This window comes from Chlorocebus sabaeus, chromosome 21 (assembly GCF_047675955.1).
Source record: "Chlorocebus sabaeus isolate Y175 chromosome 21, mChlSab1.0.hap1, whole genome shotgun sequence".
In the NCBI taxonomy this organism is placed as follows: domain Eukaryota; kingdom Metazoa; phylum Chordata; class Mammalia; order Primates; family Cercopithecidae; genus Chlorocebus; species Chlorocebus sabaeus.
Genome location: NC_132924.1, coordinates 3527094 through 3540210, shown reverse-complemented (window position 1 = coordinate 3540210; position 13117 = coordinate 3527094). Strand labels below are relative to the sequence as shown.

Sequence of the window (13117 nt, the reverse complement as noted above, 5' to 3'; positions counted from 1 at the left end):
TTGAGTTAGGCAAGAAATGACTTCCTCTTCGACTTGTGGCCAAATCCACATACGACAGTCACTATTCCAAGTGTGGTCTGCAACCATATGTGAGATTTATAACCTCACCAGTGGGCTGTGTCTAGGTTTAAGAGTGATAATCCCATTGTTGGCTGGATGTGCCTATGAGAGTCTCAATCTCACCTGCGTGTTGGACTGCATTATAACACAGCTCATAAAACTCATGGACTTTATAAAATATCTGTGTCATAATTTCCCATGACATTTTATAAGAAAAGCCAGACCCTTACCTGTGTCCCTAAGTCTAGCCAGGAGAGTAAAAAATCTGTTGTATTGGCTGGGTCTACGCATGAGAGTCATTATCATGTCCGCTAACTGGGCCTGGGTATATGTAACAATTTCACTTCAGAGTGTGGATCAGGTGAAACAGTCATATCATCTGAATTTGGGGCCAGGAATATGTCAACATTCTCCTTGTGTGCAGTGCCATGGCAAGAAAGCCGTATCACCTGAATGCTGGGCTTAGTGATATGTTACAATGCATGCTGTGAACGTAAGAGGATACTCAGATCACTTAAATGTTGGGCCCAGAAATGTCACAATGCCCACCCTAGGCATGGCCCAGGCAGGAGGGTAACATCATTTGGATGCAGGATCCAGCGATATATTACAATTCTTACTGGAAGCAGGACCCAGGCAGAAGGGAAGAGTCACATCACCTAGGGGTGGGTCTAAAAATATATTATGATTTCCCCTGTGGGCCACGTTCAGACAGAAAAAGATGGTAACACAACCCAGGTGATAGGCCCAGAGAGATGTCCAAATTTCCCCTAAGAAAAGGGCCAAGACAGAGGAGTAATATCACCAAAGTGTGTGGCCCAAATATATGTCACTGTCTTGTGTATTTTATCCAGGCAAAATTGTCAAATCTCATGAGCTGGGCAAAGGTATATGTCGCAATCACACCTGCAGGAATGTCCAGAGATTAGATTTGCAATCTCACATTGGTCCCAACACCAAATATGGGAGTAAACACTTGTGAGTTGGGTACAAGTTTGCAAATCAGAATCTCAGTGGTTAACTGGACTCCTGCATGACAGCCCCAAGACCCTTGCAGACTTTTTCCTGGTAGAATAGTAACAGCCTCACACGTGTGCTGAATATTTGAGAGTCATCATCTTTTTTTATGGAACAGATGCACATGTAAGAGTCACAGTTCCAACTTTTGACTGTCTCTGAGTGTAAAATTCAGAACCTCAGCAGTGACTGGGCTGTGTCCATGTGGCAAAGTGACAACCCTTACTGTTGGCTGTGCCTATGAGAGTCCCAATCCCACCTGCGTGCTGAGCCCTGTTATGACACTCTCTGTGCCACGCAGGAACTTTATAAAATACACACAAGTGTTGTAATCTCTGACCTTCTACAAGTAAAAGACCCAGTAAATAGCCTATTTCCATAAGCCTATTAAGAAGAATCAAAACCTTTTCTATTGTCTTGGTCCAGGAAAGACAGTCACCATTATGCCTGTGAGTTGGGCTTAGGTATATGTCACAATCTCACATACGGCCAGGGACCAGGCAGAAGTTCACAACACCTGGGTGCTAGGCTAGGAATATGCCAATATTTCCCCTGTGAACAGGGCCCAGGAGGAGAGTTGAATCAACCTGGATCTTGGCTCAGTGATATGAACAATTTCTTCCTAAGGTCAGGAGATCAAGATCAGGCTGGCCAAAATGGTGAAACCCCGTCTCTACTAAAACTACAAAAATTAGCCGGGCCTGGTGGCATGAGCCTGTAATTCCAGCTACTCAGGAGGCTGAGGCAGAAGCATCGCTGGAATCTGAGAGGCGGAGGTTGCCATGAGCTGAAATCACGTTACTGCACTCCAGCCTGGGCGACAAGAGTGAAACTCCATCGAAAGAAAGAAAGGAAGGAAGGAAGGAAGGAAGGAAGGAAGGAAGGAAGGAAGGAAGGAAGGAAGGAAGGAAGGGAGGGAGGGAGGGAGGGAGGGAGGGAGGGAGGGAGGGAGGGAGGGAGGAAGGAAGGAAGGAAATAGAAAAAGGAATAAAAATTAGAGCAGAGATAGATTTCATAGATACTTAAAAGACACAAAAAAGATAAACAGAGAAAGAACTTACATATAAAAGGTATCTAAGTCAAATTTTTTTTTTTTTTAAAGAAGAGCTGGGCACAGTGCCTCACTCCTGTAACCCCAACACTGTGGGAGGCCAAGGCGGGCAGATCATGAGGTCAGGAGTTTGAGACCAGCTTGACCAACATGGTGAAACCCTGTCTCTACTAAAAATACAAAAATTAGCCAGATGTTGTGGCTCACACCTGTAATCCCAGTTACTACGGAGGCTGAGGCAGAATTACTTGAACTCAGTAGGCGGAAGTTGCAGTGAGCTGAGATTGAGCCATTGCACTCCAGCCTGGGCAACAGGACGAGACTCTGTCAAAAAAAAAAAAGTAAATTCTTTTTTTAATTTTTAAGTTGAATGATTGTCTTATTTTTATTTTGTATTTATGCTGACAATAAGCAGGTCCAAAAAATTTATCCTGAACTCATTGTCATTTGATTTCCAGTAGTGTTTGTATTTACACACACCAGAGGTGTTGTTTTGAGTTTGTGAAAGAGTGTTTCTGGGGGAAAAAAAAAAGGTAGAATAAGAGAAACTGATATAAAAAGTCTATGGGGGCTGGGCACAGTGCCTCACTCCTGTAATCCCAGCACTTTGTGGAGGCTGAGGTGGGTGGATCACCTGAGATTAGGAGTTTGAGACCATCCTGGCCAAAATGGTGAAACCCCGCCTCTACTAAAAATACAAAAATTGGTTAGGTGTGGTCGCATGCACTTGTAATTCCAGCTGCTCGGGAGGCTGAAGTAGAAGCATCCCTCAAACCCAGGAGGCAGAGGTTACTGTGAGCCAAGATCCTGCCACTGCACTTCAGCCTGGGTGACAAGAGTGAAACTCAGTCTAAGGTAAGAAAGAAAGAGAGAAAGAGAGAAAGGAAGGAGGGAGGAAGGGGAGAAAGAAAGAAAAAAGAAAGAGAAAGAGAAACAAGAGAAAGAAAAAAGAGAGAGAGAGAGAGAGAAAGAAAAGAAAGAAAGAAAGAAAGAAAGAAAGAAAGAAAGAAAGAAAGAAAGAAAGAAAAAAGGAAGGAAGGGAAGGAGGGAAGGAAGGAAGGAAGGAAGGAAGGAAAGAAGGAAGGAAGGAAGGAAGGAAGGAAGAAAGAAAGAAAGAAAGAAAGAAAGAAAGAAAGAAAGAAACAAACAAACAAACAAACAAACAAAGAAAGGCAGGCCTATGGGTAGGGAACAGTACACGGTTGGTGAAATGACTGGTTAGGGCTACAGAGACTGGTCCAGGCAAGATAGCTTGGACTTATAAATGTGTGCGTGCAGGCAGATGGGAGGGATGGATGACCCAGAATCCTAGGCTAGTGTAGAAAACAGGTCACTGGTGCAGATTCAAGATCTGGTCATAAAAAGAAGCCACGAGTGCTCTGGGAACTTACGTAGCCTATAGGCAGAAAACTCTAGAAGCAGAAGTTCTCTCAGCACAATTTCTGAGGGTGCAGCCTTGTCATGGGAGGAGTGTGGCTACATCACTGCCCAATGTGCGTGGGCGTGAGTGTGCAGAAATCACTTTCTAGCAGCAAGGTGGGGAGAGGAGTCTGCCCTCTGAACCGCTTTCCTTTGAGTTCTCAGTTCCCTCTGAGATGTCCTGGATGAGACATGGAATCACAGGACAATTCACAGCACAACAGCTTGTGTGCTGAAGAATAGAGTCTCCCTTCCCCAAAAGACTCACAGTCTCCTTCCAGCCAAGGCTTCAGTGATATCTTTCTTTTTAGACCAAATATATGGCATTTGCTGACACCAGCCAACTCTTCAACACCAACTGGGTGTTCAACAACTCAATTCTGACAGAATCCAGAGTCACCACAGACCTGACCACTTGAGGACTCAGTTCCTCAATACACTCTCCAATGCACATGCCAGTGACAGGCACCATGGGCCCATCTAGGCCTATAAGCAGCTATCTATAAATTATGGGCTTTTTAAAACTTCTTCCTGAAGTTTAATAATTTGATAAAACTAATCATAAATTTGATAAAACTATCAAATTTAATAATTGATAGAACTTTACCAGGTTATCATAAATAATATAATTCAGAAAATGCCAACTGGAAAAAAAATGTATAGGGCACAGAAAAATGGGAGAGAAAGACAGGGTGGGTAGTGAGTTCTGGTAAATAGCTACAATTAAGAAAACTCTCTAATGCTTTGTGTTCTGTAAGAACAACTTACTGCAAAGAAACATCCTTAGCATTATGACTGAGATGATATGCCCTCTTTTAGATATCACAGATTCACAGACTCCACATTACCATTGTTCTTCACACACAATTAACTAATTTTGTCTTCAGGGTTCACAAGAAAATACCTGTTAAGCAAACTTTGCTTAAGTTTCTGTCTTTCCCCCAGAGCCCGGACTCTGCTCCACCTCCAGTCTGAGCAAACATACAACCCCTCTTCACGTCCCTTCCGAGAACAGGCTGATTTCAGGGTGCAACATTCTCTATTGCATTGATTTTGCCACCCTCCATTCTGCACTCCTCTCCCACCTTCTTTCTAATCTTGCTTGCTCCTCCATACGAATGACAGCCCTTTTCAGCCTAACTTTTGAGACATATGCAGATATTATGTTTGGTGCTTCCCCCATTGCAACACTATTAATTTTATTTGAAACAGAGTCTTGCTCTGTCACCCAGGCTGGAGTGCAGTGGTGTGATCTCGGCTCGCTGCAACCTGTGCCTCCAGGGTTCAAGCGATTCTCCTGCCTTCACCTCCCGAGTAGCTGGGATTACAGGTGCCCACCACCACAACTAGCTAATTTTTGTATTCTTAGTAGAGACAGGGTTTCACCATGTTGACCAGACTGTTCCTGAACACCTGACCTCAAGTGATCCACCTGCCTTGGCCTCCCAAAGTGCTGGGATTACAGGCATGAGCCACTGTGCCTGGCCACAACATTACTTTAGAATAAAGTTACTTCATACTTACATATAAATTTATTTTATTTGACGGTATCTAAAAACAGCCCCAAAACAATAACAATTACATCCTGACAGAGGACATCACAACCCTCCTCCCATCTCCACTCTCACTGCCCCTGCCCGTGCATCCCCACAGCTGAGATGGTGACATATACTGTGACCCAACTTACAGGCATTTCACATAGGCCCAGCCAATGGGAGAGATTTTGACTCTCACAGATAGGCCTGGGGCCATGAATAAGGTCCTGGGTCTTCTACTTGTTTGAAGATCACAGAGGATTATGACACCCATGCATACTGAATAAACCCTGTGGGGGGTACAGAGAGTCTCATAACAGGGCCCAGAACACAGGTGAGATTGAGAGTCTTGTAGGAACACACAGCCACAAGTAGAAATTTTCACATGCCCATGTGTACACAGCTCATGTTTAAGGTTCTGAATCTCATACCCAGGGGCAGTCAAGAGTTGGAATTTTGACTCTCATATACAGATCCAGTCCACAGGTGAAGTGGGGACCCTCCAACCAGGATTCAGCACACCATTGAGGTTGTGACACCCCTACTGGGAGACAGCTTGGAGAAGGGATTGGGGCTCTCATGAGAGGATGCAATCCACTGTTGAGATTGTGACTCATGTACTTGGACCTAAGTCTCCGGAGTTGTTGACTCTTACACCTGGAGTGGGGAAATGTGGGTAATTGGGAGTCCCATTCCTGGGCCTTCCTGCGGGTGTCATTGTGACATGCACTTCTACCTTGAACCTTAGTAATTTGATAGTCCTTCTGTGCTCAAGACACAGATATCTTGTGACTCATACCTGGGCCAAGTCCCTAGGTGATGTGACTATTTTGTCTGGCCACTTCCTTCAAAGGAATTGTAATATATCTCTTTACTGAGCACCTAAGTGACGTAAATCTTCTCTCCTGCCTGGACCCTGCCCACAGGTAAGGTTATGACATATCGCCAAGCCTAGCACTTACTGACGTGACTGTCCTATCTTGTTTGTGCCCTGCCCTGAAGAAGCATTGTGACATTACTGGCCTAAGTGAAAAGGTAATTTGAGTCTTCTGCCTGGGACATGTGCACCGGGGGGTTGTGAAATATCTCTTGGCTTATCAACGTGATGATGTGTTCTCCTCTCTTGCCTGGAACCTTTTTACAGTTGGGATCAGAACATATTGCTGGACCCAGCACCGGGTGATGTTATTCTTCTCCCAGGGCCCAGCTCACAAGTGGCATTGTGGCATCTCTCTAGGCCCATCGCCTAGGTGATGTCACTCTGCTCTTCTAAGTGGACACTTTCCACAAAAGGAATCGCAACATATAGCTGCACCCAGCTCCCTGGTCATGGAACTGTACTGTGTTGGCCCTGTGCAAAGGGGGCATTGTGATATATTGCTTGGCCAAGCAGCTAGGTGATATGACTCTCCTGAATGGGCCCTGCTCTCAGAGAGGATTTTCACCCATCACTGGGCCAGTCATATAGGTGATGTGTCTCTCCTCTGTTGCCTGGACTCTTCCCAAAGTAAGAATTGTGACATATCACTTACCCAGCACCCAGGTGATATGACTCTCATGTCTGGTTCCTGCCCACAGGTGAAATTGTGACATATACATGGTCACAGCTCAAAGGTGAGATGATGACTCTCATACTTGGATCCAGCTAAGAGAACAGATTTTGACTCTGATATCTAGACTTGGGACAACAGTCCTGGGTCTCCTACTTAAATAAAGGACATAGTGTATTATGATACTGCGGCATATTGTATGAAGCCAGCATGTGATACAGTGTCATAACAGGACCCAGAACAAAGGTGAGATTGTGACTGTCATATGCACATCCAGCTGATAGAATTGTCACCCTCACACATAGACAGTGCTCACTGGTGAGGTCCTAAGTCTCACACACAAATGCAATCCAGGATTGGAATTGTGACTGTCATATGTAGATGCAGCCACAGGTGAGATAGTGACTGATTTTTGAACCCAGCTCACAGGAACAGCAATAGAACTCATACCTGGACCCAGTCCATAGCAGAAATTCACAATCCGGGACATTTTCTAGCTAAAGGTATAAGAGTCGACACCTCTTGTGGGTTGAGTTCAACTATGCAAGTCAATCACAACAGTGAACTAAATCAGTACATGAGAGCCCAAATCTCACCAACAGACAGTGTTTTGATAGGGGAAGCACAGCCCCCGCTTGTTCTAAATCCTGGGCTTGGTGTTATCATCTCTTGTGTTCATTGGATTGATGTATAAGATTCACAGTTCCAACTCCATTGGCTCTTGGTGTGTGATTCAGAACCTCAACAGTGGGTTCTGTTAATGTGGAACGGTGATAATCCTTACTTTAGTCTGAGTTTGCATACAACAGCCACAATTTTACCTGTGTGCTGGGCTCTATTTTGTCGCTTGTTGTAGCACTTGAGGGCTTCATACAATGTGCAAGTCATAATACTCTGTGACCATCCTACAAGTTGAAGACTCAAGACCTTAGTTTTTGCTGTAAGACTAACTACAAGAGTCAATATATCTCCAGGTATGAGTCATCATTCCACCTGTAAGCTGTGCCCATGTGTATTTCCCAATTCCAACTGTGGAGAGAGACCAGGCACAAGGGTTGTATCACCTGGGTGTTGACCAGAGATATGTCACAATTGCCATTTTGAGCAGGGTCAAAATCTTCCGTGAGAGCAGGAACAATTCAGGAGGGTCACATCACCTAGGTGCTGGGCGCAGTGATATGTCACAATGTCCCCTGTGGGCAGGGCCAAGGCAGGACAGTTACATCACTTGGAAGCTGGGGCCAGTGATACCTCACAATGCCTCTTGGGGGCAGGGTTCCGGTAGGAAAGAAGAGTCACATCACCTAGGTGATGGGTCTAGAGATATGTCACAATGCCTTCTGTAATAAGAACCCAGGAAAAAGAGTTATATCATTTGGGTTAAAGGTCCAGTGATATGTCACAATCCCAACTAAGGGCAAGACCCAGGCAGAAAAAGAGAGTCACTTCACTTTGATGATTGGCCCTAAGATATATTGTAATTTCTCCTGAGGACAGGGCTCGTGCAGAAGAGGAACATAAATTGTGTGCATGGCCCAGGTATGTGTTACAATAGAGTAAAATTAATCAGATGCTGGGAAAAGGTATATGTCACAATCACACCTGCAGAAAGGTTTAAGGATAAGATTTAAAACCCCACAAATGTGCTGGCTTCATTTATGACAGTCAACATATCTTGGGATATGTGTTTAAGTAATTGAGTCACAATCTCAACAGTGCACTGGCTCTGTGCATGAGAGCCCGAACCCCACTTATAGACAGTGTCCCAGTAGGGGAGTCACAGCCTCACAGGGGCGCTGAATCTTTGTGTGAGAGTCACCGTCCTACCTGTGGACTGCGTTCACGTATGAAAGTCACAATTCCAACTTTTGACTGCCTCTGAGTGTGAGATTCAGGATGTTTTATGAAGGCTGTGTTCATGTGACAGGGTGACAATTCTTACGATTAGCCAGGTGTGCAAATGAGAGTCAGAATCTCACCTGTTTGCCGGTCCCTGTTATGACACTGTCTGTACCACCTGCGGGTTTTCTATGGCACATGTGAGACTCACAATCTGCCTTGAGACCTTTGTGCTTGACCCGGCGTTTGTTACAATCCCAAATGTAGGATCACGCCCTTTGCCCTAAGCCCAGGCTTGAGAGTCAACATCTCTCTAGTTGTTAGGTCCAGGTAAGGGAGCCATCTTTGCTCCTATAATCTGGTTACAGAAATTGGTCAACATCCCTCCTGCGGCTCAGTCCACATGTGACAGGCATGATCCAACTGTGGACTGTGTCTGTCAGTGAGATTCAGGAAATATTTTGCTCTCTCCATGCGTAAAGGTAACAATTTTAACAGTCAGCTGAGTGTGCATACAATACTCACAACCTCAGTGTTGTGCTGGGTCCTATTATAACACTCTCTGTCTCATCTGAGGGCTTTACACAATATGCATGTGTGTTGTAATCACCTGTGATTTTTTTTTTTTAAGTAGAAAAGCCAGAATTTTCTTTTTTGGCCTAAACCCAGCTATGAGAGTCAACACCTCTCCTATTAGCAGGGTCCGAGTATAAGAGTCATCACTGGGCCTGTAAGCTGGGTCCAGCTATGACTCACCACCTGACCTTTGGCCACATCCACATTGCGTGGTCAATATTCTAATTGTGTGTTGTGTCCTCATATGAGAGTCAGGACCTCACCAGTAAGTTTTGTCAGTGTGTGAGGGAGACAATTTTAACTGTCAGCTGGGTGTGCCTATAAGAGTCACAATTTGGCCGGGCGCGGTGGCTCAAGCCTGTAATCCCAGCACTTTGCGAGGCCGAGACAGGTGGATCACGAGGTCAGGAGATCCAGACCATCCTGGCTAACATGGTGAAACCCCATCTCTACTAAAAATACAAAAAACTAGCCGGGCGAGGTGGCGGGCGCCTGTAGTCCCAGCTACTTGGGAGGCTGAGGCAGGAGAATGGCTTAAACCTGGGAGGCAGAGCTTGCAGTGAGCTGAGATCCGGCCACTGCACTCCAGCCTGGGCGACAGAGTGAGACTCCGTCTCAAAAAAAAAAAAAAAGAGTCACAATTTTACCTCTGTGCTGGACCCTGAGATGACACTCTTTAGATCACCCAAAGACTTTATAGAATATGCATGAGGGTGATATATTGTGTGATCTTTCTACATGTAGAAGGCCCAGATCATTACCTGTTTTTCTAAGCCTAGCTAAAAGAGTTAAAATCTCTTCTACTGGCTGGGTTCACATATGCGAGTCTTCATTATACCTGTGAGCTGGGCCTAATGTGTGACCATCCCACCTGTGGGCAAAGACTAGGAGGGAGAGTCGCATCAACTAGGTGCTGGGCCAGCGATATGTCAATAGTTTTACTATGGGCAGGGTCCTGGCAATAAAAGTCACATCTCCTGGGTGCTAGGAAAAGCAATATGTCACAATCCACCCTGTAAACATGTTCCAGGTAGAAGACAGTCACACCATCTAGGTGATGGGCCCAGTGATATGTAACCATTTCTCCTGTAAACAGATTCAAGGCAAAAAAGAGTCACATAACAAAGGTGATGGGCCTAAAGATATTTCACAGTAACCCCTGTGGACTGGCCCAGGCAGAAAGGAAGAGTCACATCGCCTAAGTGATTGGCTCAGAAATATGTCACAACACCCCAGGAGGGCAAAGCCCAGCAGGAAAGTAACGTCGCTCAACCTAAGTATATTTCACAATCTAAACTGTAGTTGGGGCCCAGGCAAAAGAGATAAATCAGTCAGATACTGAGTGAAGGTATATGTCACAATCACGTCTGTGAAAAGTTCCAGAGATAAAATTTACAATCTCTCACATGCCCAACTTCAGGATCAGAGTGAATACCTTCTGTGAGTTGTACCCAAAATGCATATTGTGGCACCTCCTCTGTTTTTTCCAAGGACTTCCAGGCTGTTAGAGCTTGACTATCTGCAGTTAATTAAGTTGACTTTGGGGCCAGACACGGTGACTGAAGCCTGTAATCCCAGCACTTTGGAAGTCCGAGGCTGGCAGATCACGAGGTCAGGAGTTTGAGGACAGCCTGACCAATAATATGGTGAAACCTGGTCTCTACTAAAAATGCAAAAATTAGCCAGGTGTGGTGGTGGGCACCTGCAATCTCAGCTACTTGGGAGGCTGAGGCAGGAAAATTGCTTGATCCTGGTAGGCAGAGGTTGCAGTGAGCCAAGATTGCGCCACTGCACTCCAGCCTGAGTGACAGAGCAAGACTCCATCTCAAAAATAATAATAATAATAATAATAATAATAAAGCTCTTTTTAAAAAAATTTATTTAATTCTCTAATTACTTGACCTTAGCCATGCCAAACTGCCAATATTTCTGACTTTTGAACTTTACTAACATAACCTCCCAGGTGAAATCAAAAGGTTGTATTTTTGTTTGTTTGTTTGTTTGTTTGTTTTGTGGTGGATTCTCTCTATGTCGCCCAGGCTGGAGTGCTGTGGCCAAACAAGGCTCACTGCAACCTCAGCCTCCTGAAACCAGTAAGCTTTAACTACGGTTGTGAACCTAACCACAAGTGTACAAGGTATTTTCAAAAGATGGCAAGCAGTTTTTACAAAATCTAGAATCTTCAAAGGTAGCTCAGAGAAAGGAAAATTCAGGATGGTTCGTGAAGGGAAAGAGAATCAGTAAATATTCACGCAGATATCAAATCACAAAGGACTCATTTCCTAAGCCAGAAATTGAACCCTGAACTCAGGCTGCCACTGTGAGACAGCAAAGCCCAGCTACTGAGCTACAGCACTGAGCAGGCTCCATTGGAGTCTCCCAGAAGAAGCCTCCAGCAGTCAAAAGGTTGTTTACTGCTCAAGATCACTTTTATGGATAACTATAACATAAATTTCAAATTTTCTATATGCTAGATGGTAGAAACAAAGAGAAAATACTGCCACACGGCTACAAGGTCAAGCTCCCAAGAACATAAAACAAGAGGGAAACTTCATCCATTTTGTTGTTGTTTGTTTCAGGGACTTCTTTTTTGTTTCTTTGTTTTTTAGCTTTTTGAGATGGAGTCTCACTCTGTCTCCCAGGCGGGGGAGTGCAGTGGCACGATCTCAGCTTACTGCAACCTCTGCTTCCCAAGTTCAAGCAATTCTTCCTGCCCCAGCCTCCTGAGTAGCTGGGACTACAGGCACCCGCCTCCACCCTGGCTAATTTTTGTATTTTTAGTAGAGACAAGGTTTTGCCATGTTGGCAGGCTGGTCTTGAACCCCTGACTTCAGGTGATCTACCTGCCTCGGCCTCTCAAGGTGCTAGTATTACAAGAGTGAGTCACCATGCTCGGCCTGTTTCAGGGACTTCTGACCAGAAGTTCCAACATGTGATCTTTGAGGAAGATGGTGGCCCAGAAACAGAAAGGATAGGAGAGAGAGAGAGGGGGAGAGAGAGAGAGAAAGACAGACAGCATTGCTTATGGTAGGACAGGAAAGTTGAGGAGCTCAGGAAAGCTAGAGAAAGACCCACACATTGAATCAAAAGTTTAGGTGATTGCTTGTTGGTTGTGAAAGAATGTTTTTCACAGTCCCATCTGCTCTCAAGTTTCCCACTTTAGGGAGGAAAAAGCTCCACATGTTCCATGATCCTGTACTCGCCAATTCTGTCAGCCACAGCCATCAGCAAAAAATGCAAGGCAGATTAATCCAAAGACAAGGCTGGGCACGGTGGCTCATGCGTGTAATCGCAGCACTTTGAGAGGCCGACGTGGGTGGATTGGCTGAGGTCAGGAGTTCAAGACCATCCTGAACAACATGGTGAAACCTTGTCTTTACTAAAAGTACAAAAATTATCTGGGTGTGGTGATGGGTGCCTGTAATCCCAGCTACTCAGGAGGCTGAGGCAGGAGAATCACTTGAATCTGGGAGGTGGAGGTTGCAGTGAGCCAAGATCTCGCCATTGCACTCCAGTCTATGCAACAAGAATGAGACTCCATCTCAAAACAAGCAAACAAACACAAAGACAACAGTGGTTAACATTCCATAATGCCAAATCTAATCTTAGCTAAGAGGGACTTCACTGAGAGAGGCCTCTAACCCCCTAAATCTTAGGAAAGACTCTAAGCTTTTGAAGGTGCGTCTCAAACACAAGTTTCGTCAAGTGTTCTTGCCTTTTATTAAACGGGATCTTTTATCTTAATTGTCTTAGGAGACACTCTAACTCCCTTAAATTGGGGTACTAACCCAATCCCATTCCATACCCCGGTACGCCACCACTTACAAAGAGGTAGCCAGATGATGATTCTGTCTATTTCCTTTAGGTTGGGGGTTTCCTTAGTATCATCCCTTTGTGATTCACTGAAAAGAAGATTCCAGAAATGGTCCCAATCCAGAACCAAAGAGTGGGTTATTGGATCTCGTACAAGAAAGTGTGCAGAGCTGGGGGTGGTGGCTCATGCCTATAACCCCAGCACTTGGGAGGCTAAGGAAGGTGGATCACTTGAGGTCAGGAGCTTGAGACCAGTC

General features: G+C 45.0%; 1 protein-coding gene across 1 annotated transcript in view; it reads left to right on the top strand.

Annotated features, from left to right (window-relative positions):
* The window catches only part of LOC103227348 (uncharacterized), a 31346-nt gene that overhangs the window by 1038 nt on the left and 17191 nt on the right, over positions 1–13117 (top strand). The window lies entirely within an intron of this gene.